This window comes from Felis catus, chromosome B3, assembly GCF_018350175.1.
Source record: "Felis catus isolate Fca126 chromosome B3, F.catus_Fca126_mat1.0, whole genome shotgun sequence".
In the NCBI taxonomy this organism is placed as follows: Eukaryota; Metazoa; Chordata; class Mammalia; order Carnivora; family Felidae; genus Felis; species Felis catus.
The window spans coordinates 68,687,620-68,709,657 of record NC_058373.1 but is presented as its reverse complement, the minus strand read 5'-3'; the positions used below and the strand labels follow the sequence as shown (position 1 = coordinate 68,709,657).

The 22,038-nt window shown below is 42.1% G+C and overlaps 1 long non-coding RNA gene across 1 annotated transcript; it reads left to right on the top strand.

Moving 5' to 3' along the window:
- The first annotated feature begins 3,328 nt into the window (after positions 1-3,328).
- LOC123385996 lies at positions 3,329-21,000 on the top strand. The gene is made up of 3 exons (XR_006599363.1): positions 3,329-3,466; positions 5,243-5,465; positions 20,696-21,000. It is a non-coding gene; the product is annotated as an uncharacterized LOC123385996 (long non-coding RNA).
- The last annotated feature ends 1,038 nt before the right edge of the window (positions 21,001-22,038 follow it).

The following is a 22,038-nucleotide window of genomic DNA, read 5'->3' as shown; positions in this document are numbered from 1 at the left end:
AACACAGGGATCCTGCAACGATGTGCTCATGAGTTGTGCAGAGAAGGAAGTAATTTTGCTTAATCACTTGTTTTCAGGTAATCATAGATCCCCTTTGCTCTATATGAAATACAGAAAATAAGGAGAGGGAACAGGCTTATGCTGAGAAGAATCAGTTAACCACTGAGAGACATGGTGTAGTGATGCACTGTCCAAAAAAATATAACAGCAACCATACATGTAAATTTTCTAGTAGCCACATTAAGAAAAGTAGGAAGAGACAGGTGAAATTAACTTCAAAAACATTTTCTTTTTCACCCAATATATCCAAAATATTATCATTTCAGCATATGATCAATGTAAGAAGTTACTGTGAGATACTACACATTTTTATAGTAATTCTTTGAAATCTGGTGTACAGTTCCCACTTACCATATATTTTCATTCAGATGCTATATTTTCATCAGAAATACATGATCTGTATTTACAGTTGAAAAAGTAGATTCTTATATCCAAGCTGTTCCAAACATACTTTAAATTTTTTCCAATGGCCGGATCCAGTATTAGTTTTAAAATTAGCCAAATTATGGAAAGAGCCCAAATTGTCCATTAACTGATAAATGGATAAAGAAGATGTGGTTTATTTATACAATGGAATACTACTTAGCAATGAGAAAGAATGAAATCCTGCCACTTGCACAACCTGGATGGAACTGAAGGGTATTATACTAAATGAAATAAGTCAGTCAGAGAAAGACAGATATCATATGTTTTCACTCATATGTGGAATTGGAGAAACTTAACAGAAGACCATAGGGGAAGGGAAGGGGAAAAAATAGTTTTAAACTGAGAGGGAGGCAAACTATAAGAGAATCTTAAATACAGAGAACAAACTGAAGGTTGATGGTGGAAGGGCAGGAGAGAGGGGAAAATGGGCGATGGGCATTGAGGAGGGCACTTGTCAGATTGAGCACTGGGTGTTGTATGGAAGCGATGAATCATGGGAATTTACCCCCAAAACCAAGAGCGCACTGGATACACTGTATGCTAGCGAACTTGACAATAAGTTCTATTTAAAAAAATAAATTAATTACATAAAATTTAAAATTCCGTTCCTGGGGCGCCTGCCTCTTGGTTTTGGCTCAGGTCATGATCTCACGGTCCTGGGATTGAGCCCGGCATCGGGCTCCAAAAGAAGAATCAGCTTGGGATTCTCTCTCTCCCTCTCTCTCTGCCTCTCTCCCCCCACCTCTCAAAAATAAATAAACTTAAAAAAAAATTAGAATATCATTCCTTAATTGCACCAGCCATACTCCCAAGTGTCCAATAGCTATATGTGGCTGGTGGCTACCAAAATGGACAACACAGTGTAGAGATTTTAAGTGTAATAACCTCTCTTTTAACAAGAATTACTTAGGTTCAACATGGACTAGTAATTATTTTAATTTTTTGAATGTTTATTTTATTTTTGTGAGAGAGAGACAGAGACCACAAGCGGGGGAGGGGCAGAGAGACAGAGGGAGACACAGTATCCAAAACAGGCTCCAGGCCTCGAGCTGTCCAGCACAGAGCCCAGTGCGGGGCTCGAACTCAATAACTGCGAGATCATGACTTGAGCCTAAGTCGGCGCTTAACTGACTGAGCCACCCAGGTGCCCCAACACGTACTAGTAATTTTTAAGCTAACATTTCATGATTTAGAAAATGCAAACTGACAAAAAGTGATGTATTCAGCAATTCTTTTAAACAACGTCCTTTTATGCATCACAGTAATGCCTACATCTATGTGAAAAAATACCAATACCAATATCTCAAGAGAATGTATTTGTTCTTATAAAAGCAGCACACACACCTTAGTACACATGTGGATTTGAAAACTCACCATAGTAACTGCTGCCATATCCCAGGGGCCCTCATGCCACAAGCTAGAATCCGCCAGCCAAAAGATCTCCTGGACCCTAAAATGGGGCACTCGAAATCTGTATCGGTTAAAATGCAAGAGAGAGCCCTTGAGCTGTTATTCACCTTTAGCATACTCATAACAATTAGTCATCAAACGTTAGCAAGCCAATAATCTAACACAGAACCAAGACGTTTTAATTGGAAGGAAGGAGGGGGAATAAAAGAGAAACCTGGGACCAGAGACCCCACTGGCTAAGCAAGCCTCTCTGCAACAGAGAAAGAGATGAACACAGACGACGGTCACTACATAAGCTGCGCACTTTCTCTCTGCTGCCTCAGGCTGACTGATAAACACAGCACCCTTACAATGTGCGCTATATTTCCATTTATTCACTGAACCAGTGTGCATGGAGATGCCACCACATGTGGATCATTGTGTTGGGGAAGGGGCAGCTAGGACAGGACGAGGACACAAAGAAGTATCCAGTTCACACCCTGTCCTAAAGCCATGGCCTTTATTCTCTGATTCTCTCACAAGGTAGAAAGTATCAATGGCATAAGGGAAGTGAGATAAACTCTACAGGTAATACCCTGACATTTCACGGGAAGAAAATATTAATACTGGTTGGGGAAATTTGGAGGGGAGGGGATGATTTTGATGTCCGGTCTTAGACACTGAAGGATGGTCACAGAGTGTGATGTTCCAGGGAGGGCACGAAGTCTAGTGGAAGAAGACACATGGAAAAGCAGCGGAGGGAACACTGAGAAATTCCACTCAATTAAAACACTGTATGGGTGAAAGAGACAACTAAGATTGGCCAGGAAGGCTGAGGTCAGCCTTGGCTGCCAGGCTAAGCGTTTGGCTCCATTAACAAGCATGCTGGGGCCCACAAAGGCATTTGAACACAGGGTTTAGACATATGTACATATTGATACAAATGTGCAGGCTTATGCTCATGAAATGATTGATGATGATGATGACGATGACAACTAGCATTTATTGAGCAGTTATGTGTGCCAGGCTCTGTTCTCAAAGCTTCACAAGCATCATCTCATTTCATCCCTCCAACAACTCTACGATGTAGAGGAGAAGGGAAACATCAGGCTGTTCAATTTGGAACACAGTGAGACTAGACAGAACAGAAGACAAAAACACCAAACAAGAAATCCAATAACACATGCCAAAGAGAGTTCTCACTTACCAGAGTTCTAGAGCATTCGGTACAAAAAATAAAAGGTGACACACCGCAAGAGGCAGGAGTAACAGGCTCTAAATAACACAACATTAACCTGTCGGGTTCCCCTCCCATGGAATACTGTGGAGGTGGCCCAAAGAAAGGCAGGCCTGGCTGTGAAGAGATAGCAGTGGCCCCACTCTATGGATGGCCCCACCTCTGGAACCAACGTGCCTCAGCTGGGCTTTGTTGGGTAGATACCTCATGGCTTCCACGGAACACTGCTCACAAGGAAGATGCTCCTTCTCTAAAGCCTGGTTCCCTAACAACAAACATTCAAAGCATCTGGGAAATGCTACAATGCAGATTCCTGGGCCCCATCCCAGATTGATTCGCTCCAAATCACTGAGGGTAGGTTTTGGAAATCTGTGTTTTTAATCCACCCCGTGATTGTTGCTCAGATACTGGGAACTGGTTACCACCAGCTCATACACCAGCCGAAAGATTCTTTCACCTTTCTCCATTCTGGCTCCACTCCTCAAAAGGCATAACTATGAACATGCCCAATATTCATTCTTCCTCACCCTCTTCCCTGAACTCTAGCCTGCTGCTTCCGCCAAGTAATTCCCACGCTACTAGAATGGAGAAAAACCATGCGTGGGCGGCTGGTTTTATTCCAGTAATGTTCTTGCAAAAACTGCATTAGCGTATACTTGCTCGTCCCCCTTCCAATTAGGCTGTAGCTTGCTGAGGGATTCTATCCTCTATAATACTTCCATGTTACTTGTTTAGCAAGCACCCAGGGGAGAGTCCCAGGGGAGAAAGAAAATGGCTTCTTTACCAAATAGGAGAACCCGGATCTAGTGTCTATTTCTCACCACATACATGCAAGGTGCAGTAGCAAAGTTACACCAGCCCAGCTGACAACCTGCAACCAAGTCCGTGAGCACTGTGGGTCCCAAGTGTGCACAGGCTAAGAAGCCTCCAGCTCGTGGGGAGCATGCCATGTCCTCCAAGTGGAACAGATGCTCTACAGCAGCTTTTCCCTCAGTACAACCACTAGTGCTCTATGCTCAGAGAATCTGGGGCAAGAAGCAGGAAGGGGAGTCGAGAAAGAAGGGAATCAAGGAGGAAAGTGGGTGTCCAACCCTGGCCCAACCCCATTCTACTGTTCTGTCCCCAAGACCAGAGAGCTGGCCACTCTGAGGCATGTATGAGACTCTTTAGCTGCCTTGAGCTATAGAAACCTTCAAGGAAAGACTCAAAAGTTAGGCACTTTGGAGTTGAACAACCCACGTGCAAACCCCAGCTCCACCACTCACCGAGTATGTGTTCTTGGGAAGGTCATTTATCTACTCTAAGGTTCCAATTCGCATTTGTAAAACTCATTCAAATACAGTAAAACCTTGGATTGTGAGGAACTTGTTCTGCGAGTGTTCTGTAAGATGAGCAAACATTTCTAATAAATTTTAACTTGATAAATGAGGAATGTCTTGCAATATGAGTAATATGTGACACGGAACATCACATGATCACAACTGAGCCAATGGTTCTTCTCTCTCTCTCTCTCTCTCTCACTTTCTCTCTTGCTGCAGAATTGTGGGTGATGGTCTCCCATGTTCAATGCTCGGTCTCAGGGCAAGATGTTTGGCAGAAATCAGTGATTTTTCAGAATGTTGGAAGATGCCCCCAACTGGCACTATTGCATTTTTTTGTCAGTACCTATGGACAGTCCTTTGCTTTTCCATATAAGAGTGAGCTTAGGAATGCTGCGCTTCATTCTAGGTCAAGCTGCCTGCAGATACAGACCCTTTGCTCTGCTGCCTTATTGCCAGTTACATTAAATACGGTATATGACAAGAGTTTATGAATATTGTACTGTAGCCAACATCCATGCAAGCATATACAGTGGCCCCCATAGAGGAAAAAATTCCATTGAGCCAACAGATAGCAGTGATACCGTTAGTGACAGTGAAAGTCGTCCTACACAGTAACCCTCCTCTCTCCTGTCTCCCTCACACCAGCCACAAAGAGTTTCAAAGGTAAGTGTAGGTTAATCGGTTATTTTTCTTTATATTTTGTATTTTCTTTATTGTTTTGTATAATACTACAGTATTATAATAATTTTTGAATACGAATATTTTGGGTTGTGGAACAAATCATCTGAGTTTCCATTATTTCTTACAGGGAAATTCACTTTGATATACAAGTGCTTTGGATTACAAGCATGTTTCCTTCCAGAACTAATTATGCTCACAAACCAAGGTTTTGCAGTATGTGAAGCCACGCTTAGATATTTACAAAAGAGAACTGAAAATATATATCCTCAAGAAGACTTGTACATCAATGTTCATAACAGCTTTATTCATCACCGCCAAGGACAGTAAGCGGCCCGTATATCCATCATCAGGTGAGCTGACAAAGTATGGTACATCCATTTAATGCAATACTTGTCAGTAATAGAAAGAAACAAACTACTGGGACACACAATAACACAGGTGAATCCGTGGTTTACATTTGTATCATTGCACTGAGAAAAGTAACCAGACACAAAAGAGTACATACTGTAGGATTCTATTTATATGAAATTATAGAAAAGACAAACAAACTTTAACTATAATGATAGAAAAGAGATCGAGATCGACTGGGGCTAGAGTGGGGCAGTGGGCAGGGATTTACTGCAAAGGGTCAAGAAGAACTGTTTTATCTCATGATTATAGTAGTGGTTACAGAGGTTTATACATGTGTCAAAACTCATCAAACTATTCGTTTAAATGGGTACATTTTCAGAAAGAATGAAATCATGCCATTTGCAGCCACATGGATGGAACTGAGGGTATTATGCTGAGTGAAATAAGTCAGTTAGAGAAAGACAGATATCATATGTTTTCACTCATATGTGAATCTTGAGAAACTTAACAGAAGACCATGGGGGAAGGAAAGAGGGGAAAATAGTTACAGAGAAGAAAGGAGGCAAACCGTAAGAGACTCTTAAATACAGAACAAATTGACGGTTGTTGGGGTTGGGGGGGGAGAGGGGAAAATGGGTGATGGGCATTGAGGAGGGCACTTGTTGGGATGAGCACTGGGTGTTGTATGTAAGCGATGAACCATGGGAATCTACCCCCAAAACCAAGAGCACACTTTACACACTGTATGTTAGCCAATTTGATAATAAATTATATTTTTTTTAAAAAAAGAACTGTAAAACAACATGAAACAAAGAAAATAAAAATAAAAAATAAATGGGTACCTTTTATTGTATTTAAATAACATCTCAGTGAAGTTTATTTACATGCAGCACTGCCATGTGCTAAGTACTGCTAGGCACTGAGCTACAATAATGAACTTAACCAAGTCCTTGCCCTCATTAAGCTTACTGCCTTTTTTAAAAAATTTAAATTCAGGGGCGCCTGGGTGGCGCAGTTGGTTAAGCGTCCGACTTCAGCCAGGTCATGATCTCGCGGTCCGTGAGTTTGAGCCCCGCGTCAGGCTCTGGGCTGATGGCTCAGAGCCTGGAGCCTGTTTCCGATTCTGTGTCTCCCTCTCTCTCTGACCCTCCCCTGTTCATGCTCTGTCTCCCTCTGTCCCAAAAATAAATAAACATTGAAAAAAAAAATTTTAAAAAAAATTTAAATTCAAGTTAGTTTACAACATAGTCTTGGCTTCAGGAATAGAACCCAGTGATTCATCTCTTACACACAATACCCAGTGCTCATCCCAACAAGTGCCCTCCTTATAATGCCCATCACCCATTTAATCCATCCTCCCACACACCTCCCCTCCAGCAAGCCTCAGTTTGTTTTCTGTATTTAAGAGTCTCTTATGGTTTGCCTCCCTCTGTGTTTTTATCTTACTTTTCCTTCCCTTCCCCTGTGTTCATCTGTTTTATTAAGTTAAGCTTACTTTCTAAAGAGAGGAGACAAATAATCAATGCATAAAAATAGATTCACTTCATTGTGATGAACACCGTAAGCAAAATAAAGCAGGGTAAAGGCATAGAGAGGCACAGAGTCACTATTTGAGATAGCGAGTCAGAGAAGGCCTCTCTGAAGAGACATTTGAGCAGAGCCTTCAATGAAGGGAAATAAAGAGAGAGAAGGAGAAGAAGAAGTGGGGGAGAGGGAGGACATCTGGGGACGAGCATCCCAAGTACAGAGCTGTGTTGGGTGGTTGGGCACTGTGTCTGGGAAGGTTCTGTGGCTGAAGCCAAGTGAGCAAGGCTGAGAGGGGAAGACTGAAGACTTGATCCTGCAGGGGCTTTGAGGACTATGCGAGGAATTTGGAATGAAATATGTTCATTTCATTTCCTGAGTGGTGGCTTTTGTTCGCTGTCGTTATTTTGTCTTCTTTTACGGAGAAGGAAAATGATGTGACATGATCTGATTTATGTTTTAAAAGCATCAGGCTGGGGGCCTGGGTGGGTCAGTCGGTTGAGCTTCTGACTCTTGGTTTCGGCTTGGGTCATGACCTCCTGGTTCCGTGGGTTCGAGCCCCACATCGGGCTCTGTGCTGGCAGTGCGGAGCCTGCTTGGGAGTCTCTCTCATTCTCTCTGTCCCTCCCCCACTCACATCGCGTCTCTCTCTCAAAATAAATAAGTGAACTTTAAAAATAAATAAATAAATGATAAAAATAAAAATAAAAGCATCAAGCTGTTCACTCTGTGTAGAAGAGAGACGAGTGAGTAAAGACAGCAATTATGAGGACTGCGGTAACCAAACAAGAGGGGACAGTGACCTGGACTGAGGTGTGATGGCGAAGGTGGTCAGGGTGAATTTGGGGAACAGATAGTATCTACTTCATAGGGTAGTTCTGAGAAAAAAACCTGAAAAGTGCCTCGTACACTCAAAATACCTGAAAAATACTTAGGATACTCGAAGCACCTGAAACAGTGCTTAGAATAAATACTACTTAGAATATCCTATGGAAAATAGAAATGCGCTTAGAATATTCTAAGCCCCTGAGAAGTGCTGAGAATAGCACCTGGCCCTTAATTAAGTACTCAGCCAGTGAGCTACGACTATCCCTCCTATCCCTGCTGTGTGGTCAAAGAACAGCCCTCATCCCTTGGGAGAAGGAAGCATTTCATTCTTTTTGGGCCAAAGGGCTGTGAGTGGGTCCTAGTTTCACAAGTTTAATTACTTGCAAAGGGGCTGGGAAGCAAAATTTACCAAAGTGTTAAAATTAAGTTAAAACAATTCCTCTTTCCCTACGATGCCATTGCCCTTGCTTCAAAAGTCATTACAAGGAGACTAGGTAAAAATTCTTGTGAATATTACCTGGGGGCAGGAATTCAGGACTTCAGCTCCATCTCAGTCCCGGGCTGAATCAAGCAAGTCACCACGTTTCTGCTGCCTTTTTTTTCACATTAGCACAACAAAGAGTTTTATTTGTGGAGACAGGACTGAATTTGATGCATTTCAACCTTGTCTAAAGCCTTCTCATTATGGGTCAGCTAGAGATACTGTCAAATTTTAAGTAAGCCAAATAGAAGCGGAGAGAATTTGCCAGTAAAGAAACCCTGGGCATGTTTTCCTTCTGCTGCTAGAGACGGAGACCACAGGTAGCAGATCACAGTAGTGCCCCAACCCCTGGCGTGCCCAGCACAAGGGCCATGCTTGCGCCCCACGTGGCACTTTCTGGGGGCCTGGTAGCTTGATCCACCGTGGAGTTAATCCATGAAGTCAGCATTATCATCTGCATTTTACCAAGGAAAAAAGCAGGGCTCAGAGCAGATTTCTAAGCTGTCAGTGGTCACTCAGCCAGGATCTGGACCCAACCTGACTGCATCCTCTTTCCCTTACTTTAACTGCGGGCATAAAAGGAAGTAGTCAGAAGCAAAGTGTCCCTTGATGTTGTGCAGTCTTTTGCCCCTGGCAGTTTCAAATATCGCTTACCGGCTGCATTGGTGTAAAAACAGCTTGGACACAGCCTTCTTTCCAGCAAAGTTTCCCACCTGGTCCAACACAAGTTTCTTGTAAGATACTTCTCATCTGAAGACCCAAAACATGATCTGATTCAATGGTGATAGGGAGGAGTGGAGATGCGGACAGCACTGCATGTTTGTTCTTAAACGGTAATTAAAACGGCTGCGTGGGTGGCTCAGTCAGTTAACTGTCCCACTTTGGTTCAGGTCATGATCAGTTCAGGAGTTCGAGCCCTGTAACTGGGCTCTCTGCTGTTAGCACAGAGCCTGCTTTGGAGCCTCTGTCCCCCTCTCTTCTGCCTCTCCCCTGCTTATGCTCTCTCTCTCAAAAATAAATGAACATTAAGAAAATAATAACAAATAAAATAAAATGGCAACTAAAAGTTAGTAAAAGGAGAGGTTATTATAAATGAATTCTGAATTTTCTAAAATTTTCTAAATTTATTTATAAATATGAATGCTCTTTTTAGGCAGACATTATGAAATAAAATAAGGGGCGTTTGGGTGACTCAGTCAGTTAAGAATCTGACTCTTGATTTTTGGCTCAGGTCAAGATCCCAGGGTCGCAGGATCGAGCCCCCATCTCAGCCTTCACACTGAGCATGGAACCTGCTTAGATTCTCTCTCTCTCTCTCTCTCTCTCTCTCTCTCTCTCTCTGCCCCTCCTCTGCTCGTGTGCTCTCTCTCTCCCTTTCTCTCAAATAAAAATAAAATGAAACAGACTAGGTTTATAGATTACTGATATGTTTACCATTTATTATTCAGTTTAAGTCAAGTGGCCTATTGCATGCATTTAAATTTCAGAAATAAGCAGTTACCAGATTTTAACAAAAACATTCTCAGATTTGCTAATAATAAGCCCCCCAGAAAGATCCTAGTGCTTCTTATATAATGAACACAAAAGACTCCTTACATAAACTTGTAACAATAGCTTTTATAAACTATTTTTGATGAACTGTGACTTATAACAATCCATCATTCTAATTATTGCTTTGGAGTTAAAACTTCGGTTGTTCGACAACCTAACTATAACGTTTACTGAAGTTAATGAATCCATAAGCCCATGAATTTATTATTATTTTGATTGCACAGGCACACCCCGTTACTTTGTGCTTCGCTTTATTGAGCTTTGCAGATATTGTGGGGGTTTTTGTGTGTGTTTGTTTTTTGTTTTCTTTTTTCAAACTGAAGGTCTATGACAACTCTGTCTTGAGGAAGTATATGGGCACCGTTTTTCCAACAGCACTGGCTCACTTCACGCATCCATTACACTTTGGGGATTCTTACAATATTTCAAACTTTTTCATTACTAGTATATTTATCATGGTGATCTGTGATCAGTGATCTTTGATGGTACTACTGTCATTGTTCTGGACACCACAAACCGTGCTCATATAAGCCCGCAGACTTACTGTGTGTGTGTTCTGACCACTCCACCGACTGGCCGTTCCCCCATCTCTCTCCCTCTCCTTGGGCCTCCCTATTCTGTGAGACACAACAATACTGAAATCTGGACAATTCATAACCCCACAATGGCCTCTAAGTGTTCAAGTAAAAGGAAAGTCACACATCGATCACGTTAAATCAAAAGCTAGAAATGATTCAGCTTAGTGAGGGACACATGTCAAAGGCCAAGATAGGCCAAAAGCTAAGCTTCTTGGGCCAAACAGTCAGCCAAGTTGTGACTGTGAAGGAAAAGTTCTTGGAGGAGATTAAAAGTGCTCCTTAAATGAACTCACAAATGTTAAGAAAGCAAAACATCACTAACATGAGGAGAGTTTTAGTGGTCTGGATGGAAGATCAAGCCATTCCCTTAAGCCAAAGCCTAATTCAGAGCAAGGTCTTAACTGTCTTCAATTCTACGAAGGCTGAGAGAGGTGAGGAACCTGCAGAAGAAAATTCTGAAGCTAGTAGAGGTTGGTTCGTGAGATTTAAGGAAAGAAGCCATCTCCATAACAGAAAAGTACAAGGTGAAGCAGCAAGTGCTAATGCAGAAGCCAGAGCACATCATCCAGAAGAGCTAGCTAAGATCAGTAATGAAGGTGGCTACACCAAGCAACAGACCGTGTAGAAAAGCAGCCTTATATTGGAAGAAGATGCCATCTCGACTTTTCTAGTTAGAGATGTGAAGTCCACGTCTGGCTTCAAAGCCTCAAAGGACAGGTGGACTTTCTTGTTAGGAGCTAATGCAGCTAGTGACTTCCAGTTGAAGCCAATGTTCTTTTACCATTCTGAGTAATCCCAAGACCCTGAAAATTTATGCTGAATCTACTCTGCCTGTATTCTATAAATGGAACAACAAAGCCTGGATGATGGCACATCTGTTTACAGCATAATTTACTGCATATTTTAAGCCCACTGTTGAGACCTACTGCTCAGAAACAAAGATTCCTTTCAAAATGTTACTGCTCATTGACAATGCACCTGGTCACTCAAGAGCTCTGATGGAGATATACAACGACATGAATGTTGTTATAATGCCTGCCAACACACATCCATTCTGCAGCCCATGGATCAAAGAGTCATTTCAACTTTCGAGTCTTATTTGTTAACAACCACATTTTATAAAGCTATACATGTCATAGACAGTGATTTCTCTGAGGATCTGGGCAAAGTAAATTGAAACCTTCTGGAAAGGATTCGCCATTCTAGATGCCATTAAGAACATTTGTGATCCATAGGAAGAGCTCAAAATGTCAACATAACAGAAGTTTAGAAGAAGTGGATTCCAACTCTCATGGATGACTTTGAGGGGTCAAGACATCAGTGGAGGAAGTAGCTGCAGATGTGGTGCAAACAGCAAGATAATCAGAAGTGGAGCCTGAAGATGGGACTGAATTGCTGGAATCTCATGATCGAGTTTTAATGGATGAGGAGTTACTTCTTAAAGATGAGCAAAGATAGTGGTTTCTTTTTTTAATTTTTTTAATGTTTATTTATTTTTGAGACAGAGAGAGATAGAGTATGAGTGGGGGAGGGTCAGAGAGAGAGAGGGAGACACAGAATCTGAAACAGGCTCCAGGCTCTGAGCTGTCAGCACAGAGCCAGACGCAGGGCTCGAACTCACGGACTGTGAGATCAGGACCTGAGCCGAAGTCAGACACTTAATCGACTGAGCCACCCAGGCGCCCCCTTGGTTTTTTGAGATGGAATCTATCTACTCCTGGTGAAGATGTTGTGAAGACTGTTGAAATGACAACAAAGAATTTAGAATATTCCATAAACTTAGTTGATAAAGCAGCAGGAGAGCTTGGGAGGCCTGACTCCAATTTTGGAAGAAGTTGTACTGTGGATAAAGTTCTATCAAACAGCATCAGGTACTACAGAGAAACTATTCATGAAAGGAAGAGTCAGTCAATGTGGCATATTTTATGGTTGTCTCATTTTAAGAAATTGCCACAGCCACCTCAACCTTCAGCAACCATCGCCCCGATCAGTCAATAGCCATCAACATTGAGGTAAGACCCTCCACCAGCAAAAAGATTAAGACTCACTAAAAGGTCACATGATGGGGGCATCTGGGTGGCTCAGTCAGTTAGGCATCTGACTCTTGATTCCGACTCAGGTCACGATCCCACAGTTTGTGAGTTCGAGCCCCAAATCAGGCTCCACACTAAGAGTGCACTGAGAGTCCTGCTTGGGATTCTCCCTCTCTCTCTCTCTCTCTCTGCCCTAACCCTGCTCATTCTCTTTCTCTTTCTCTCTCTCTCTCTCTCTCTCTCTCTCCCTCTAAATAAATAAATAAAATAATAAATAAATAAATAAAACTTTTAACAAATTTTTAAAAATATTTTTACAAAAGCTCAGGTTAGCATTTTTTAGCAATAAAGTATTTTAAATTATATGCATTTCTTTTAGACATAATGCTATTGCACACTTACCAGACTATAATATAGTGTCAACATAACATTCATATGCACTGGAAAACCAAAAACTTTATTGGCTTGCTTTACTGCAATATTCACTTCATTGCCATGTTTGCTTTACAGTGGTGGTCTAGAACCCATTGCATCTCCAAGGCATGCCTGTATTCTTTCAAGTGAGTGAAATGAACTGATCTCTCCTTTTCCCTACACAATGTTGTCCAGCAAAGTTATCTGATTTTTGCTTCTCCTTCTCACCTTTGCCTATAAATAGCTCACCTATGGCAATTCCAGGTTCACCTGTCTTCTCTAGGTTCTTCTTCTCCAGCTCTGCTGGCTATCAGCATGGTGAGAAGCAGGCCCTAACACCCCACCAGTCTAGAGAACTGGTCCCGACTAATGGAAGAAAACAGATAGAAAATTCCCACTCGGTCTCATCCGGCTAAATATTTAGCTTCCCTGGGTTTCAACTCCACTACTAGCTCATTATACAAACTTCTTGTCAATAATACCTGCCATGTATTGGATGCTGTGTGCCAGCTACTGTCAGAATAAACCACCTACACATAAAAGAGGGAGAAGAGGGTAGATAACTTGAGTCCATAATACTAGGCTGCTTCTCAGTAGCCACGGGGCTGACTTCTTGCATGGTTATTCTGTGCTGGCACCTATGGTGAGGAGCTTTGTGTGTATTTTCTAAATCTCATTTAATGCCCAAAATAAAAATATGATGTGTATATATAATCATTTCCATTTTACTGAGGAAGAAACCAAGATTCAGAGTAAGTGACTTAACCCTTTCCTATACCTAATTTTATTTATCTTGATATGTTCTTAACTATCATTTGTTTCTTGCATCTGTGCCACTGCCTATGTCTATAGGGAAAGGACGGATTCAAATTCCGACTTCTGAGCCTACCTCCAAACTGGCGGCCAGTAAACCAGGTGTCAATTCAACATGAATCCACCCCCACCTACTTTTGTTTTCCTCCCTTGTTTATACAATGGTAACAATCATAACAACTGAAATTTTGATAGCACATCACAAAGTATGTCAGAATACTTCATCGCTATCCTTGTGACAATGCTGTAAAGTAGGGAGGAGAGCTCTTCTGTTTTATGAGATAAAGGATCTTGGGTTTCGTTGAGGTTATATAGATTGCCAGAGGTCAAGCATCTTGTAGGAGGCAGAAATGAGACTCTTAACACAGACCTTCTCCCTTCAAATTCCAGGCTCTTTCTGAGAAACCATGCTGCTTTACTCAGCTTCCTCGAGCCTCATTAAATGCATGACTCAGAAATCTATACTCATGGTCCTTATCTATCTTCCAAATTCAAATACAACTCTGCTCTCTATCTGCCGAGCATCTCCATCTGAATGTCCTAGCTGAAGGTCTTATCCTTTTGTTTTCCTCATGGTATCTACAACAGGGTCCTGCATAAAGTAGACTCTTAGTAACAGTTTTGAATAAATGAAGGATCTTAAAGAAATAAGGGGAGAAAGTCCAATAACTGCGCTAGGTGATGTAGTGGGGAGTTGGACAATGTAGGGGCTGGGAGACACCAAGCTCTCCCCCTCTGCATGCAGATGAGTGTCACTGGCGTCAATGCAGCCCAGACCAGGAGACCAGGGGTGGGAAGCAGCCATTTCCCCCTGGAAGCTCAAGCGATAAAGGGCTGCCACAGTGGGAGCAACACCAGCCTGAGAGGTCTAGACACCCTGGATGTTCCCCAACTGGACCCAAGGTTCGTTCTTTAAGATTCCATGAGGAGGGGCACCTGGGTGTTTCAGTCAGTTAAGCACCCGACTTCAGCCCAGGTCATGAGGTTGAGCCCCACGCCTGGCTCTTTGCAGACAGCTTGGAGCCTGGAGCCTGCTTCCTATTCTGTCTCCCTCTCTCTCTCTTCCCCTCCCCCATTCATTCTCTCTCTGCCTCTCTCTCTCTCAAAAATAAATAAACATTAAAAACTATTCCATGAGAAAATATGCCAGAAGAGAAGCCTGAAGATAAACATCATGGCTTTGATTGCCCTATGGTACCCACTGCAGGAGCAATGCTTATCAGCAATGTGAGCCTGCACAAATACCTTAAAGTTTCTGAACCTCAGTTTCCTCATCTATTCAGTAGATATGAGAATATGTGCCTGATAGGACTGGTAGGAAGCTTGTAAATGAGGTACCATATGATGCTAAATAAATATCAGCTATTATTAAAACCACTAGCCTTATTCTTCTTGCCAGTGAATGATTGCAAGTTAGAAACCTTCGTAATTAAATATTGAAAACACAATCTTCCCTAATGCCATGCTTCATTTGGAAGATCTAAGGATGACAAGCCTGCCCAAAGCAGCTAATGACATGACCTTGGCTGTCAGGGTACACGGTGAATGCTCTGATAGGTGGCTCTGTCATAGACTGGCCAATGAAGTCCAACTACTCTATTTGCGAGTTGCTAAGGAACTTGGGGATCACAGGAAAGGGTGTGCTTCCAGATAAGCCTTAAGAAACAATTCCTTAAAAGAAAGATTTTCTTCTCTTATAGAGAGTATGTGAGAGAATTAGAGGGAAGCTATACTTCCTACCCCTACTCCTATGCCACAACCTCCCGCCAGGCTCAGAAAGCTGATTACATCAATCCCAGAGCAGTTTGCAAAGGAGATGAAAGGACTGGCAATTCCTGAATAAAAAGAAGTCAAGAACTGCATTATGAATTGATACTTGACACTTAACAGGTTTTTCTTTTTTGTGAAGATGCTCTCATTTACAGGATTTGAAAAGACTCTTGATATTTCTCCATGGGTTGGTTCAAGGCTTTATGTGTGACATTAGTCAAAATGTTTGCACCTAATGTGTACAGTTTGCAGAATGCAAAGCAAATAGGAGGCAACTGCTATAGCAGAAGTGGGGAGGGGCAGGCCCAATTCCAAAGAGAGAATCAGAACTGAGTGGATAGGAACACTAACAAATGGGCATCTTATTACACGGTTCCTTTGCACACGGTTGCTTGGCAGGTGCTGCAGAGAGGCTGAATTTAACAGCTGCAAGGTCAAATGCATCTCTAAGGCATTCTCAGTGAGGCCACCTGTATCTGAGAAAACCGGAGGGTAAATATTTATCTTGGGCAGTGACAGCAAACACTCATTAAATTTTACATATGCCAGCTCCTTTTGTTGTAGAAATCAAACCATTTGCCAGAGTCATAAAGGTGACGTCAGGAGTCAGGAAGTCATGTCCACCTTTCCTTTGACTCTGGGTAGCCTTCAGATGAAAGGACAGCCAACCTGCTTTTCAAAGTCCTTTCAGAGGGAGGAGTCACCGCTTTCCATTTCCCAAGGCTATAAAGTTAGAAAATAATTTCTTTTAGAGAAGCTAAATCTCCCCTACCAGGAAAGAACTCTTTTCCACATAGACATTATAAGAATGGGATGTGTTATTCTAGAGGGGATGCCTTCTTCTGAGGTGCCTACCCTGGTCCTGCCAGAAAAAAAAAACCACCAAGCTTGCCTTAGATGTTCTATTAATGGCGGAGAAAATTCCTGTGCAGGAGTTATACACAGAATCACCGCAGCAAAGAACTTTAGAACTACGGAGAACCTTCATGTTATGTGAATCCAATCCCTGACTTTAAAGAGCGGATCATCCCTGACCAGACTGACCCATCCTAAGACAGGGACAGTCTTGGGCAAACCAGTGTGGCTCACTGACTCACCCCCCAGTCAGGTTCAGTCCATCAGCAAGTCTACTCAGCTCTGCCCCCCAAATACGCTTTAGCTCTGATGCCTTCTCTCCAACTCCACTGCCACCACCTGGTTCAAGCTATTTTCCAGCTTTTCCTGTCAGTAACTCCCTAATAACATTCCCTGGTTTCCACTCTTGTCACCCTAAAATTTCTCCTGGACACACTGTCAAGAATAATCTCTTCAAAAAATGAATCAAATCACATCAATATCATCCTTAAAATCTTTCGATTGCTTCCCTTGGCAAATGGAATAACAGAAATATCTTACCACGGCAAAAAGGGGACTTGGTTCTACACTCCTATTTCCCTCCAGCCAACTTAGGCTATTCTCACTGAAATTCAGACTAAATAAAAAATACACCCATATACCTTAGGGGAGTGAAAAACATGAAACAACATTGGATTTGCTGCTCTAAATCTTTCTACTTGATGTAACAAATACCAAAAGAAGGCCTTGTACAGTAGGTTCTTCATTTGGGGGAAGCACTTTCAAAAGAAGAGCTTATGTTAGGTCTAGGGAAGATTTCAAAGCCTGTATAGTATATGTTATATACTAAGAGAAGAGCAAACAGGCCCACAAATTCCTGATACATTATAAGTGAGACATCTGGAATTGCTTCTACATATTTTCTAGAAATGATCCAGTTAAAGCTTTAACATTGACTCTCTAAATCACCACCATGAATAAACAGAAGTGGGAATAAGCTTCTGCTTTAAAATTTGTTTTAAGTTTATTTATTGATTTTGTGTGTGTGTGTGTGTGTGTGTGTGTGTGTGTGAGAGAGAGAGAGAGAGAGAGAGAGAGAGAGAGAGAGAGAGGTGGGGGGAGAGAACATGAGCAGGGGAGGGGCAGAGAGAGAGAGGGAGAGACAGAATCCCTAGCAGGCTCAGCACAGTGAGCACAGAGCCCGATATGGGGCTGGAACCCACGAACTGTGAGATCATGACGTGAGCTGAGATCAAGAGTCGGACGCTGAACCCACTGAGCACCCTGGAAGAGGCTTCTGCTTTAAAAGCTAATTGTAGTAGCCAACTTTGAACTCACTGAGAGTAATCAAATACTTTGACATTAAAGCTTTTGCTTAAACAATATCTCATGCACTATTAGCTTAAAGAGTATAAGATCCAAAGTAACTAAGGCACAGAGATATATAGTACCGCTACCTTTTTAAAGCTACATAGTTGGTAATAAAATAAACAGAGCCAAAAGTAAGCCTCAAATCTCCAAAGATTTTATGCATGTACCTCCCCACAGCTTCAATCTAGTTAAGCCAACAAAGAGAGGCTCCAAAGTATGGTGTGCAGCAGTGAGAATCTAGACCAACAGTTATCAAAATAGGAAGGGAAGAAGAAAGCACTGGCCATATCAGAACAACGGGTCTTGTCTACCACCAGAAGGTTTCAACCCTAAAGCTACTCACTGAGAGTAAAGAAAATCGTGAAAAAACTAACAGCACATGAAAGACACTATTCGGATGAAAAAACAAGTCACAGGACGGTAGAAATATTTTGCAAAACACATAAGACTTTATAACTCTTAAAACTCAATAATAAGAAAAAGCATATTAAAATGGGTGAAAAATCTGAATAGTCATCTAAAGAAGATATACGGATGGCAAAAAGCATATGAAAAGATGCTCAACAACATTTGTCGTTAAGAATTACAAACTGGGGGGTACCTGAGTGGCTCAGTTGGTTAAGCGTCTAACTCTTGATTTCGACTCAGGTCATGATCCCAGAGTTGTGGGATCGAACCCAGTATCAGGCTCTGTGTTGACAGTGAGGGGCCTGCTTAGAATTCTCTCTCTCTCTCTCTCTCTCTCTCTCTCTCTCTCTCTCTCTCCCCCCACCCCCCTACCCCCGTGTCTCTCAAAATAAATAAACTTAAAAAAAAGAACTGCAAATTGGGTTGTCTGGGTGGCTCACTCAGTTAAGCATCCTTAAGCATCCAACTCTTGATTTCAGCTCAGGTCATGATCTCACAGTTCTGAGATAGAGTCCCAAGTCTGGGCTCTGCACAGGGAGATAGAACCTGCTTAAGCTTCTCTTTCTTCCTCTCCCTCTGCCCCTTCCCCCCCACCCCCCTGCCCCACACACACACACTTTCTATCTCTCTCTCAAACAAAAAAGAACTGCAAATTAAAACAATAATGAGATGTCATCCTGCACCTATTAGAATAGCTAAATCCAGAAAACACACACACACACACACACCCCAAATGCTGGCAAGAGTGCCAAGCCATAGGAAATGCAAATTAAAACAACAGTGAGATAGCACTACAAACCTTTAAAACGGCCAACATTCAGAACCCTGGTGATACCAAATGCTGACAAAGATGTGGAGCAATGGGAACACTCCTTCACTGCTGCTGGGAAGGCAAACATGGTAAGGCCACTTTGGAAGACCATTTGGCAGCTTCTTACAAAATAAACATAGTTTTACCATATGATCCAGCATTTACACTCTCAGGTATTTACCCAATTAAGTTGAAGCTTTATGTCTACACAAAAACTTGCACTTGAATATTATTTATGGCAGCTTTGGTCATAATTGCCAGAACCAGAAGCAACCAAGATGTCCTTCAGTGGGTGAATGGATAAACAAACTGGGATACACACATCCCATGGCATGTTATTCTCTGAAAAAAGAAACAAGCTATCAAATCACAAAAAGACATGGCAGACTCTTAAATGCATATTGCTAAGTGAGAGAAGCCAGTATGAAAAGGCTACGTACTGTGTGATTCTAACTATAAAACCTTCTGGAAAAGGCAAAACTGTGGACCCACTGAGATCACCGATTGCCAGGGGTTCAGAGGGAGAAGAAGAGGGATGACGCCCGTGGCAATTTTAGGATGATGAACCTGTTCTGCCTGGGACTATAATAGTAGATATATGGCATGATGCAGCTGTCAAAACCCACTGAAATTCACAGCACAAAAAGTGAACTTTAATGCACACACATTAAAAAAGTCATTTAGGAGACCAGAAAACATCAGGGAGGACTGAAGACAATGACAAGAGAATCTAAGCGTATTACAAATGTATGAAACAACCTCGCTGAAAGGAGTGAGAAAAAGATACTAAACTACATAACTTGGAAATGAATGACGTCTGTAAGACTAAAGGCAAAATGAACTGCACATCGCGCTGTACTCCAGTTGATTAAATTGTTTAAGTTAATTAAGCGGCTTAAGGTATGGGTTAACAACTCTGATACTGCCCTAGACTGGACTGAAGACTGAAGACAGAACCTGAAGCTGAACCATTAAGTCAATGGATGGTGGGTGGTGGGAGGCAGGTTTCTCACTGTGGGAGTGAAATTTAAAGATAAGCAAGGGGAGAGCCTGGAAAGATCCAAGTGGTGATGATTTGGAGACATCAATAAGCACTCATGTTGAAATTAATATAAATATAGATTACTACATACAGGTTAGAGATACAGGTACATCCAAAGCTTAGTATACGCACATATATATTTTTTTTGCTCTGTCAGTAAAAAACGACCTGAAATAAACACCACGCCGGTAGCAACAGGCAAACCAGCACCTAGAACTTGGTTTGTAACACCATGCTCTAATCAAGGAGAAATGGCTGATTCTTGGAGTAGGCCAGGGAAGATATAAGATGAGTTTGGAGCACCTGCTGGTGCCAGGAGATAAGGAAGTGCTAGAAAAAAAAAATGAGGGAGACATGTCAAAGAGATACAGGAGCCAAAAGAAAGAGCCCCCAGTGGCCAAAGCTGGAGCACTATGAGCAACAAAATAAAGTCATAGTAGATTATAATGCAAAGTATAAAGTACATATCCATGATTCCGCACTGTGTTACATAAATGATTGACTAAATTAATAAAGGGTGAAAAGAGACAACTCTTATGCAGAACACTTCCAAATAATGTATGTAGCTATTCTACTCTCAAGGAGGTAGAACATAACCCCCTACTCCTTAAATGTGGGCTCTGCATAGTTTACTGTGGAAAAACCTGACAAACGCTCCATAAGCCCGGTGATCAAGGTCAGCACCAAGAGTCATAAATTACATTGATAGCATGTATCTTTGTTCTAATGTGATGAAAATGGTACTTTGCCTCTTTGATTCTCCTCCCCCAGACCCAGAACCCCAGCCTAATCATGAAAGAAACATCAGCCAAATTCCAGGAGAGGGACATTCCACAGCATACCTGATGAGTACTCCTCAAAATTGTCAAGGTCATCAAAAACAGAGTAAGTCTGAGAAACTGTCACAGCCCAGAGGAGCCTAAGGAGACATGATAACCAAATTCAATGTGGGCTCCTAGATGGAACCCTGGTACAGAAAGAGGACATTAGTTTAAAACCAAGAAGATGTAGGGGCACCTGGGTGGCACAGTCGGTTAAGCGTCCAGCTTCAGCTCAGGTCACGATCTTGAGGTCCGTGAGTTCGAGCCCCGCGTCAGGCTCTGGGCTGATGGCTCAGAGCCTGGAGCCTGCTTCCGATTCTGTGTCTCCCTCTCTCTCTGCCCCTCCCCCATTCATGCTCTGTCTCTCTCTGTCTCAAAAATAAATAAAGTTTAAAAAAATAAATAAAAATAAAATCAAGAAGATATAAACAAACTGTGGACCTTAGTTAATAATAATGTATCCAGGAGCACCTGGGTGGCCCAGTCAGTGGGGCACCCAACTTTGACTCAGGTCACGATTTCACGGTTCATGAGTTCAAGCTCTGACAGCTGGGAGCCTGGAGCCTGCTTCAGATTCTGTGTCTCCCTCTCTCTCTCTGCCCCTCCCCCACTCATGCTCTCTGTCTCAAAAATGAATAAAGATTAAAAAAAATTTTCTTAAATAATAATGTATCCATATTGGTTCATGAATTGTGATAAATGGACCATAGTAATGTAAGATGTTAATAAGAGGGAAAACCGTGGCCAGGAGGAGGGAGTCATACAGGAACACTGTACTATCACCTGCTCAATTTGTTTTGTAATTCTAAAACTCTTCCAAAAAATAAAGCTTACCAATACAAACAAAAACTCAACAACACTGATTTGTGTTCTAATGTGCTATTTTGTAGCACCTTCACAAAGAAAGCAACACAATTATGTTAGCTGCCTCTTGCTCTTTCTGGCGTCCTACAAAGAGAAGGTCACAGGAGAACCTTGCTTACCAGTTTTTCTGATGTCAACAGGATTTCTCATTTCGGCCAGATACCACTGCAGACAGGGTACTTGGAAGAACTTTGGAGTTCTAAAGCAGTTAAAAGCGAGTAGACTCTAATGTGTGGGTATCAATACATGACATATTTCCCTGGCTACAGCTATTCAAGTTAAGGGGTGAAGCCACTATACTCCCCCACAAATGCTTCTGGGGTTCCCACTCTTGAGGTCCATGGGTTACTGCCACACTTTCGGTGCAAGTGCCATTTAAAGATTCAGGCAAATGGGGGTGCCTGGGTGGCTCAGTCAGTTAAGCCTCTG